Raw genomic sequence first — 10,501 nt, forward strand, 5'->3', positions numbered from 1 at the left:
TAGTGTGCTACATGGGATACACAGTGGTCATTACAAAAGTCATTAATGTACTTTTTGAATTCTAAATGAATAGTTCAATTCATATTTTGCAGAAACTTAATTTATCTAATTCTAAAGCATCATTGCTATATTTTATTCTGTCAAACAGTGAGATGGCAATATTTTGATGGGTGTAGAAGGCCTCACTGGGACATTTTGTATTAGTAGTGTAAAACATATGCATTGGCTTACATATTGGTAGACATATGCAAATTAAAAATATATATATACATGTAGGAAACACTTAAGAGACTTAATCTATATGTAACAAGAAAATGTAGGAATGGGATAAGCTGACTTAAACATCTAGTTATCTAGTTGGTGGCTGTGCTCAGGTGGTAGAGCAGGTTGTCTAATCGTAGGGTTGGAGGTTCGATTCCTGGCCCACATGACTCGAAGTGTCCTTGGGCAAGACACTGAACCCCAAGTTGCTCCTGATGTCAAGTTAGCACCTTGCATGGCAGCTCTGCTACCATTGGTGTGAGAATGGGTGAATGGGAAACACTGCTCAGGTTAAAAAGCACTATATAAGTGCAGACCATTAGTTATGTCAATAGTTGTGTAGGAAAGTTCCTCATATTCAGAGTAGGGCTAGGCAGGTGCTCAAGTTGCTATGATTTAATAAAGCAGCATGTCAGTTACATTTATGTTTTTAAATAAGTCATTTACAGTGCATATACACTATAAAAAAACAGTCACCCACTATTTATTTGATAGCACATTGTGCTATTCTGTGTGTCACATTTTTATTAAAGAGACCAGAGTGGGGCGCACGGTGGCTTAGTGCTAAGCACGTTTGCCTCCCACCTCCAGGGTTGGGGGTTTGATTCCCACCACAACCCTGTGTGTGCGTAGTTTGCGTGTTCTCCCTGTGCTGCTCCCCCTGTCCAAAGACATGCATGGTAGGCTGATTGGCATGTCCAAAGTGTCTGTAGTGTATGAATGGGTGTGTGAATGTGTATGTGAGTGTGCCTTGCGATAGACTGGTACCCTGTCCAGGGTGTACCCTGTCCTGTGCCCTATGATCTCTGGGATAGGCTCAAGGTTCCTGTATGATAGGAGATGTAAATGGGGGTGGATGGAAACGAGAGTGAAATTTTATTATCCTGAGTATCCAGTTACACAAATGGAGAGGTGAGTTTAGATTTGGCTAAATAAATCATACAATCTAGAAACAAACAAGTGGGATATAATCAGTGGTTGATTTTAGACACAATCATTCCTGATATTATTAATAATTCTGCTGTTGGTTTGAGTTGAGCACTGACAATCAAATTAAAAGAAGATGAAGCTAGCATTTAGTGGTTTGGTTTTTTGTTTGTTTGTTTGTTTGTTTTTACAGTGGAGTGATGAGAAGAAATCCTCAGAGACTGCTACAGTGTCCTCCCAGGAATCCATGGCTAATCATAGGCTGAAGTGTTTCAGAGACATTCTGGACATTTTTTCTGTTTCTGAAAGCAGGACCTCGCACTCGCCGCGCAGTACTGGCCATTATCTTCTATGGAAAGTAGCTAAGGTTTGTCCAAAAAGTCGCTAGATATGTCGCTAGATGCTTTAAAAAAAAAAAAGTTGCTAAAGGGGTCTGTGAAGTGAACCGAAGCTGTCCCTGTTAAAATGAATGAGTGAACGGCAGGAGGAGGAGGGGCTGCAGCGGGGAGTCATATTTTGAGTGAAAGGATTGTATTCGTGTTCTTTTGAAAATAAACCCTTTAAAGTGATTGTTATTTTTTATTTATTGATGTTTTATCATTCAAGCACTTTTTAACCACTTTTTTAACATAAAAAAAATTGGCTATTTTCAAGGTTTTCCAGTACTTAAATTTCCAAATGCCAAATTCAAGCACCTTGTACAAACCCTGTGGTAATAATTTTTCATGGATACATTTCCCAAACAAACAAACTAAAAAACTTCTAGTACTTCTAATTAATAAACTTATAACATCAGTTAGCTAGTATTTTCAAGTGCTAAACCCAAACCTCACACATTTGATGTTTTTTCTTTCTTTTTGTTCTTTGAACACTTCTTCTTCTTCCGCTTCTTCTTCTTCTTGTTTCAGATATATTTCTGCCACCTGTAAGTCAGAATGACAAAATTCTTGACTGTAATATCACTCAGGTAAAATAAATAAATCAATGAATTAATAAATAAGTAACAGTAAACTGATTTTCTGCAAATTTCATGGAACTATTAATAGACATTTTAGTGTATTTAATACAAATTATATCACACTGCTGTTGCACTCTGGAATCTGATAGGTCAGAAGGTCTGAAGGTTGCAATTCATATCTCAGGTTTTATTAATGTGCTCATTGTAATAAGTTATCCTGTCTATGATAGCAAATCATTCACAGAGACTTCTCTGGCAAACATTCCACATAATCAAAGTCTAATAATAAACAGATTTGTGCTGTACTACTTTAATAAAAACTTTTAGTCGTTGATATGGTGAAGCTATCTATAAGGAGGTGTTTATTTAAGATTTATGGAAAGAGACTCGGGCCACAGATTTCTCCAGATTCTGAATTTTTTCATGATATGATGTGCTGTAGATGATGAGATATTCATAGCCTTCACAATTTTACATCGAGGAGCATTATTCTGAAATTGTTCCACAAATTGTAGATGTAGTTTTTTTGGAGATTGGTGTACAGAGGCCCATCTTTACTTCTGAAAGAGTCTGCCTCTCTAAGACACTTTTTATACCCAATCATGTTACTGACCTGTTGCCAGTTAACATAATTAGTAGCACAATGTTCCTCCAGCTGTTTCTTTTTAGTAACACTTACTGTTCCAGCCTTCTGTTGCCCCGTCCAAATTATTTTGAGACATGTTGCGCCTATAAATTCAAAGTTACCTATTTTTTTCCTTTAAATGCTACATTTCCTCAGTTTACACATTTGATTTGTTTTTTATGTTCTACCGTGAATAACATATGGGTTTATGAGATTGCAAATCATTGCATTCTGTTTTTATTTACATTTTTCACAACGTCCCAACTTTTTTGGAATTGGGGTTGTAGTACTTCCTCCCATTACCCAGGAAAGTGAGATGTTGCTGTTTACAAATGTCAACATGTTTTTGATAATTATTGAGCATCACACCAAAAATTAATTAATGAGGACTGTCACCAAATTTCTGAAGCTAGGCCAAACATCCCAGCACTAGTTGGCAAAAGTTAGTTTAGCATTTTTTGCTATGTGCCAAATTTGGTCATACAAATGGAGCAGAGCTAAGATCAGATAGCTGTTTATGAGGAACTGTATGTCTGATCAAGCTGAAATTTGATATGGAAGATATACCGTATGTGCTAATCTATAATAGATTCTCATGATGACTTAATTACTGAAAAAAAAACATGCCTGTCATTGGCCAATCAGATATCAGATAATTGAAAAGTTTCCCATTAGGTTATTGCCACAAAACTTGAATAGAAAGTTCAGGGATGGACCTCCTAGTATCCAATGCAATCTCGCTCAAATTGGCTACCTGGGGCGTGCTGTTCATGTTTATAAGGGTCAGCGTTAAGTTCAAATAGCTGTTTCTCAGGAACCAAAATGCCAATTGAGCAGAATTTGCTGTGCGCTTTCTGCTAATCTGTAACTGAATTACTTCAAAAATGTCTGCCTTCTGCCAGTCGGCTTTCAGCAGGTAGGTTACACAACTAGCATTGAGCCATCATCACAAAATGTGATATGCATAAGTATGTTCACATATGGTCTCTTTATTGTTCTATGAATCTTGACAAGAACTGGCCACTGGGAGTGCTATATGCAGGGAGTGTTTGGACAGATTGCCTCTTATCGCTATATTACTATTATTATTAGCAGTAGAAGTAGTTGTATTATTATTAATATTATTATTATTATTATTATTATTATTATTATTATTGCAGTAGTAGTACTGATATTTCCTACCGTTTTTTAAGTTTCATTTTCCACCTCTGGTTCTGTAGTCCAACAGATCTGACGCACTGAAGGCTGGGCATTGGCAGATATCGTCTATGATGAAAAATTAGTATTATTTATTTATTTATTTATGAATCTACCATACATGTCATGAACACAAACCTTTTGAATAATTTTGTCCCTCACAGTAGGGTTCATAAGATACTCACTGATGTTAAACTTCAATCTCAGAAATGCCCTCTTAGTAACAGGCACTAAAAAAAATTAGCAATGTTGATATTTAGCAGCTGTTGTAAAACTTAATTTGACTTCAAATGTATATGAAATTGTGAACTGGATATAAAAGTGTAACCTGGAACCCCATAGACTTCCACTTCACAGAGCGTGAGAGCCTGGATAACATTGGGAATGATGATGTTCACATAACGACCCCTCATGTTGCAGGTGTAATTTGCAGAGGCACCAGCAGGGATGCTAGAGATAACAACACATCTGCAGGGGGAGAGAGAGAGAGAGACTTTGACTTTTAAAATATAATTTATTCTACAATTAAAAAACCTTAACATACAGAACACATTGTTTTAACAACCATTACCAATTGAAAAAGAGATTCTCGCCTCTTATAAGTCACCCCTTTGTTTACACACCATTTCTTCTCAAACATCGGAAGATCACCATTCATTTGGTAAAATTCATACTTTAATCTAATCCTAGACTCAACCAAGGCCTTAAATAATTTAACCATGTTTACTTCTTTCCCTTCTGATCCCATTTTGTCAGCCTTCCAAATGGCTAATTTTGCTTGACCGACCAAAAAATTCGAATAGGTACAGATTTCCTGCCTGTGGCGAGAATATCTACCCCCATAAATAAACCCTGTTTTCAAGAAAATGATCCCCAAACTACGAAACATTGTATACAATAGATTAAAGAGCGGAGATAATTTACAACATTCACAAAAGACATGAAACACAGTATCGAGTTCATCACACAAAGTACACAGTGGAGACGGTGCATATTCACATTTAAACAAAAACACTTTTGTTGGTAATGCACAATGTAAAATCTGCCACTGTAAGTCACCAGACTTTTTTTGGTAGAGGGTTCTTATACAATAACCGCCATGAAGGTTCATTATCTCCCGACTTCAAGAAATGAGTCCTCCATTTTGTATGCCTCCTCCTCCTTAGATGTCTGACAAAGTCGGACTTTACACAGGAAATATATGCATTTTGTTTGTTCACCATGGAAAACGGAAGACTTTGCAAGCCTTTAAAGGATAACAACATGTTTACATTGTCTCCATTGTTAATTTGAGCTACCTGTGGAGTTATGTACACTTCTGGAAAAAAAGACCTTTGTGTTACCGCCGGACATAAACTTGGTTATATATTATCCCACAAACATGCAGGAAAAGATGTTTTCAAATCCTTTAATATGTTCCCGACTATTCTCTCTGATCTACCAGTAATTTTTCTAGTTAGATTCTGTACTGAAAAACATTCTCTATTCGACAAGTCAAACAGGTTTCCAACTTTAGTTATCCCAGCTAAAACAAAGTTAGAAATTTCGGCGTTGGATATAATGCATTTTTTTAGAAAACCAAGGACTGTGCAGAAGTGGTTCATCAAAACCAAAATGTTCTTTCCGCTCCGACTTAAAGTAACCCCAAGCTTCAAGAACCGATCCATAAAACCTTATCTTAAACATGTCTTTTACCACATTTCCCGAAATCAGAAACATTTGTTTATCAAAATCCATCTTGTTTTTTCCACGTAGAATGGCAAGGCCAAAGCTAATCCATGGTAGAGAGTCCGACGAGTAAAGCAGTTTTTGGGCAGTCTGCAACCTCATGGATTTCACCTTAGAGGCTAAATGAATTAATCCCTGACCGCTATCAATTGTAGGGAGACACAGTACCCCAGGGGGGAAGCCAATGATGACCACCCCAAAAGAAGACTACAAAGGCTTTTTGAAGTTGTGACAAAAGCTCTTTCTGAGGGTCCAACACAGTTAGACGATGCCACAGCATTGAGCTGGCTAGATTATTCACCACCAGCACCCTGCCTCTGTAGGAAAGCTGGGCTTGAATCCACTTCCATCTCTGGAGCTTGCCTGTCACTTTTTCTACAAGTCCTTCCCAATTCTTGTTCATGTGCTGTTCAGTCCCAAAGAACAGCCCCAGTATCTTAACCCCCTCTTTATTCCAAGGGTGCTGATGTGGAAGCTGAGGTGGATTTTGGTGTGACCAATGGCCTAACAATAAAATGTCAGTTTTTCCCCCAATTGATCCGTGCGGAAGAAGCACTCTAAAAGATGTTGAGGCATGAGGTAAGACGTTTAACATCATCTTCAGATCTAATGATCACTGTTATGTCATCTGTATACGCGGTGAGTTTCACCACTGCTGTGTTTGAAAGGTGAGATGTTGGAACTGTAAATCCTTGCAGCTTCTCTCTCAGAATCCTCAACATTGACTCAATGGAAATCGTGTACAAGAGACCAGACAAACTACACCCTTGTGTCACACCTCTACCTACAGAAGAAGGTCTGGTCAAAATTCCATTTATTTTCAGCATACTATAGACATCTTTATAAAGAAGCCTTATCCATGAAATAAACTGATTCCCAAAGCCAAATCTTTCAAGTATTTTGAACAGGTATTCATGGTCAAATTTATCAAAGGCTTTTTCTTGGTCCAAACACACAAGACCAAGATCTAATGTATGCAGTTCCGTTAAGTACACCATGTCCCGCACAAAAAAAGATTGTGAAATATAGATCGCTAGGGTACACAGTAGGACTGATCTTCATGGATGATGGACGCTATAGATTTTTTAAGATGATTTGTCAGAGTTTTAGACAATATTTTATAATCAGTTCCTAAAAGAGAGACCGGTCGCCAGTTCTTCAATAAACTAAGATCTCCTTTCTTGGGTAAAAGAGTCACTACAGCTCTTCTACAACTGATGGGTAGGATATTTGACTCAAAGCTTTCGAGAAACACCTCATACAAATCCTGACCAATGAGGGACCAGAAGGCTTTATAAATTTCAGAAGTCAAGCCATCCAATCCTGGTGATTTTCCCGAAGATTGCTGCTGGACAGCTTCCGTTAACTCCTGAAAGGACAAAGGTTTCTCCAGCTCTGCTTTATCTTCATGTCCAAGATGCGGCAGTCCATCTGAAAGCAGATTAATTGCTCCAAGGTCACAGGGTTGTGCAGTATATAATTCTTCATAAAAAGATAGAGTTTGCGAAAAAAAAAAAATATTTTCTGTTATTTCTTTCCCATTTAACAATTTAAGATGATTTACATTCTTTTTTCTCTGATGTTCTTTTCCAATGAAAAAAAAAAAAGTTGTTGAAGAATCCATGCTGTTTAACTGAAGATATCTTCCCAGTATGGATGTACTACGACTTATCTCTTCATACAAATTTTTCAAAATCATGTTGTACTCGTCAAGCATTTTTGCAGTTTGCATCTCTTCACCATCACTAATGGAGCTGCTTAGCTTCAGAATCTGCTGTTCCAAAAACTTAACCTTTTCCTAGTTCAGTCAGGTGACTCCTTGTGTATTGTTGGCACAAGAGCCGGATCTGTACATTTCCAATATCCCACCACTGGCTTAAAGTATTATACTGTGATTTTCTCTCTCTCCACTCTCCCCAAAACTGAGCAACTAATTGTACGAAAACTTTATCTTGCAATAATCTATTATTAAAAGCCAAATCTTATAATATGTGTTACTCTGCGTTATAGTCATAGTTACTGCAATATAGTGGTGATCCGAAAATGGTGTTGGCGAATTATCACTATTGGAAAATCTTCCTCTGTCGTTCATCTGAACATAAAATCTATCGAGTCGTGCACCGGAAACTGTATTAGAATTCATTTTCACCCATGTATATTGTTTGGAAAGTGGAAAGCTTCTCTCCATACATCTACAAGACTATGAAACTGAACAACGGTTTTGAGAGTCTCAGACGAATTTGGATGAGGTTCAACATGATTCCGAGCCATAGTGTAATCGAATGTACAATTAAAATCACCAGCTAAAATTATTATTCTATTCTGCGAAACTTTTGAAATAACGTCTTTTACTTTTTTAAAAAAAGAAGCTCTTTCTGCCCCATCATTCGGAGCATAAATATTAATAAGAGATTGCGGTAACTCAAAGCGTAAATTCTATAATTTTCATTCTGCCAGGTATAATTTCTTCAGCTCTACTGTCTTGAATTTGTAAATGCGATGAAATAAGAACTTCTACTCCGGCACTCACGTTTGAATCATGGCTCACTGAGCCATTGCACCTGATTGTCCATATATGTGTGTGTGTTTCTTGCAGAAAAACTACACTTGCTTTTTTCCAACTAAAAAAATCGAACAAAGCGAATAATTTTTCAGCACCATGACATCCATTAATGTTCAAAGATCATAAGTTTAAGGATGCCATGATGCTGACTATTGAATAAATGACGAATGACATCGCAACACAGGTCTCATTATCTCCTCTCTTCTTTACAACAACATATTCAAACCTTCTTCGCCTTACGGTTAATCATGACTTTTACCTTTGTTATTATTTTCCTGAAGTGATAAAGCTTCTGAATGCTAAGCTCTTCGTCAGTTGCTTTATTCATCGCCATTTTACACGACACCAAAAAGCGCTTTAAATCAGGGGAAAAAGTCTCAATTTGTGGTTTCCGAGCTCCTTTAGTCTCATCTAGAAAGTCATTAATTTGCTTTAATGTGTACAGTCTAGCGCTGAGAGACTCTGTTCCTTCAGCATCATCCATATCAGAAAAACTCTCTATGCTCTCTAGATCAACATCTGAGTCATTTTCAGAGTGAGCATACTCTGAACTCATGGTGGACATCTGAGTACAGATATCTACAGCTGCTTCACTTTCACCATCTCCTTTATTACTTTCTATTTCTGTCTGATCTTTTTCTGATGGTTTATCATGTTCATTTACTGTCTGAGTCAATGTTTCTCCACTACTTGCCTGACTTACCCGCTCCTCTTTGTAATCATGATTTTCTACATCTCCTGCATCAGGATTCCCTTTAGGTGCTGTTTTAACATCTGGAACGAGATGGCTCTGTCTATGCTCCTTCACTTTGGATCTCTCTTCCTCCTGAACTCAGGGAAGCCCAGACTTTTGGCATTTTTAAAGCTCAAGACACACTTTTTTAAACTTGCATTCGACTGCTGATGTCTTTTTCGATTGTTTAATAATTATTTTTATTAGTATTAATGTTGTTATTTTTATTCTTATTAACCTTTATTTGTTTTATTTTTCTGTGGACTGTGATTTTATGTACAGTGCTTTGAGAAGCTGCTTTAAAGGCGCTTTATAAAATGAAGTTTATTATTATTATTATTATTATTATTATTATTATTATGGTTATTTTGTCTGGCATGTCACTCGGTTGTTTGAAGATTAGACGGTCTGACATGTCCTAGTTCTCCGCACAAAAAACACAGCATATGATCCGAACTAATAAAGATTGTGTAATCTTTGCCTTCATTAGTCAGTTTTACAGCCAGATTGAGCGGATCCTGTTGTTGATTCAGAATCATGTTCGTAAATCGCCGAAACGACACAACGTGCTTGATATCCGGATTTTTCAGACCGAGTGGAATCAGCTCGTGTCATTAATCGCGAGTCCGCATTTAACCAGGTCATCTACCATCTGAACCTCAGCGAGAAAAACAACAACAGCTTTATTCATCCTACAAGCTGACTGGATATTTGACCACCGACCTGTTCACTGACTGCAACCAGCACATCTTCCACAGATACGGAGTCATCAGGTGTACATTTAAATCCATGACTCAGAGTCAAGCGTGAGAAATCTCCCCTTCACCCCATTTGTCAAAGTTTTCCGACCGAAGTCGGCGCTCAAAAAAGTTTTATGTCTAAGATTAATCTTTTTTTCCACGAATCTTAAAAAAGAACGAAGAAATTGATTAAAAGTAACAAACTCTCAAAAGTGTCCCGCAAACTCTCGACTCCTCCCACTACCCACAATCCTGAGCGAGACTTTTGACTTTTAAACTCACTTTATTTACCAATTGTTTAGGGAAAACAGAAAGTATCACTTATTCAAAAGGAAAAAAGGAAAGAGAATCTATGCATTTAAACATGGAGGTGAAGAATGGTTAAATTAGTAAAGACAATCACCAGTGAAAAACAATTTCACCATCATCCGTTATAGAAAACAAACCCATGTTTGCGCACCATGTCTTTTCGAACATTTCCACATTGTCATTCATTATATGGAATTCATGTTCAAGTTCAATCCATGACTCTATTAGAGCTTTGAATAAGTTCACGGTGTTGATTTCGAAGTTCCTTCCGCTTTTAGTCTATAGGATTTCCAGATGGCTACTTTTGCCTGTCCAACTAGAAAGTTGATCGATGTACATCGTTCTCTGCGTGAACGGGAATATTTACAACCTAAAATAAACATTGCTTTAGAAAAGGGTGACCCGAGATCGTTAATTATTCTGTCCAGTGTATTCAAAAGAGGGTCCAGTCTGTGGCAGT

The sequence above is a fragment of the Ictalurus punctatus genome, unplaced genomic scaffold (genome assembly GCF_001660625.3).
Source record: "Ictalurus punctatus breed USDA103 unplaced genomic scaffold, Coco_2.0 Super-Scaffold_100046, whole genome shotgun sequence".
In the NCBI taxonomy this organism is placed as follows: Eukaryota; Metazoa; Chordata; class Actinopteri; order Siluriformes; family Ictaluridae; genus Ictalurus; species Ictalurus punctatus.